The sequence below is a fragment of the Corvus brachyrhynchos genome, unplaced genomic scaffold (genome assembly GCF_000691975.1).
Source record: "Corvus brachyrhynchos isolate BGI_N302 unplaced genomic scaffold, ASM69197v1 scaffold1000, whole genome shotgun sequence".
Classification (NCBI taxonomy): domain Eukaryota; kingdom Metazoa; phylum Chordata; class Aves; order Passeriformes; family Corvidae; genus Corvus; species Corvus brachyrhynchos.
This window is the reverse complement of record NW_008235714.1, coordinates 10,344-12,126: the sequence shown is the minus strand read 5'-3', so window position 1 is coordinate 12,126 and position 1,783 is coordinate 10,344. Positions and strand designations below refer to the sequence as shown.

The following is a 1,783-nucleotide window of genomic DNA, read 5'->3' as shown; positions in this document are numbered from 1 at the left end:
GGGATTGGGATCGGGAATGGGGTCAGGGATCGGGATCGGGAATGGGATCGGGAATGGGGTCAGGGATTGGGAATGGGGTCAGGAATGGGGTCGGGATCGGGAATGGGGTCAGGAATGGGGTCGGGAGTCAGGAATGGGGTCGGGATCGGGAATGGGGTCAGGGATTGGGATCGGGAATGGGGTCGGGATCGGGGTCAGGGATCGGGAATGGGGTCAGGGACTGGGAACGGGGTCACGGCGCGGGGAGGGATTGGGAATGGGGTCAGGGATTGGGAATGGGGTCAGGGATTGGGATCGGGGTCAGGGATCTGGAATGGGGTCAGGGATCGGGAATGGGGTCGGGGGTTGGGAATGGGAAGGGGATCGGGAATGGGAGTCAGGAATTGGGAATGGGGTCAGGGATCGGGAATGGGATCGGGAACGGGGTCAGGGATCGGGATCGGGGTCAGGAATGGTCAGGGATCAGGAATGGGGTCATGGATCGGGAATGGGGTCAGAGATTGGGAATGGGATCGGGAACGGGGTCAGGAATGGGGATTGGGCTGGGGGATTGGGAATGGGATCGGGAACGAGGTCAGGAATGGGGTCAGGGGGTGGGATTAGGGTCAGGGAATGGGGTCAAGGATCAGGAATGGGGTCATGGATCGGGATCGGGGTTGGGAATGGGGTCAGGGATTGGGATTGGGGTCAGGAATGGGATCAGGGATTGGGATCGGGGTCAGGGATTGGGAATGGGATCGGGAACAGGGTCAGGGATCGGGATCGGGGTCAGGAACGGTCAGGGATCAGGAATGGGGTCAGGAATGGGATCAGGAAGAGGGTTGGGAGTGGGGTCAGGAATGGGATCGGGAACAGGAATGGGGGTCAGGATTGGGAATGGGGTTGGGAATGGGATCGGGAATGGGATCAGGGGCTGGGAATGGGCTCAGGGATCGGGAACGGGGTCAGGGAGTTGGGATCGGGGTCAGGAATGGGGTCAGGGATTGGGATCAGGGTTGAGAATGGGGTCAAGGGCTGGGAATGGGGTCAGGGATCGGGAATGGGGTCAGGGATCGGGAATGGGGTCAGGGGTTGGGAATGGGATCGGGAACGGGGTCAGGGAGTTGGGATCCGGGTCAGGAATGGGGTCAGGGATCGGGAACGGGGTCAGGGATCGGGAACGGGGTCAGGGATTGGGAACAGGATCGGGAATGGCGTCAGGATCAGGAATGGGATCAGGGATCAGAAATGGGGGTTCCGAACCCCCCAAATTCCCCAAAAAAACCCCACTCCAAGAACTCCCCACAACCCTCAACACCTTCCCAAATATTCGGGATCTTCCCAAGGCATCGAGGAGATCCCAGAGTCACCTCAGGACCCCCCAAAACCCCCCTAAAATTCCCATCAATTCCCCCTCAAACAACCCCCAAATCCCTCAAAATCCCCCCAAATCCCCCAGAACTCCCCGAAAATCCCCAAAAATTCCCCTAAAATCCCCAAAAAATTCCCCTAAAATCCCAAAAAATTCCCCTAAAATTCCCCTAAAATCCAAAAAAATTCCCCTAAAATCCCCAAAAAATTCCCCCTAAAATCCAAAAAAATTCCCCTAAAATCCCCAAAAAATTCCCCTAAAATCCCCAAAAAATTCCCCTAAAATCCCCAAAAAATTCCCCAAAAATCCCCAAAAAATTCCCCAAAAATCCCCCAAAATTCCTCCAAATTCCCCTCAGGGATCCCAGATATCATTCCCAAAAATTCCCGCTCGTTCCCAGAGCTCGTGCGGCTGCTGCTGGGGGGGGGGTGG

At 56.6% G+C, this 1,783-nt stretch overlaps 1 long non-coding RNA gene across 1 annotated transcript in view; it reads left to right on the top strand.

Annotated features, from left to right (window-relative positions):
* The window catches only part of LOC108445406, a 4,027-nt gene extending 2,244 nt beyond the window's left edge, over positions 1 to 1,783 (top strand). Inside the window, exon 3 of the long non-coding RNA XR_001860270.1 lies at positions 1,752 to 1,783. This is a non-coding gene — a long non-coding RNA (uncharacterized LOC108445406). The remainder of the gene's footprint in view (positions 1 to 1,751) is intronic.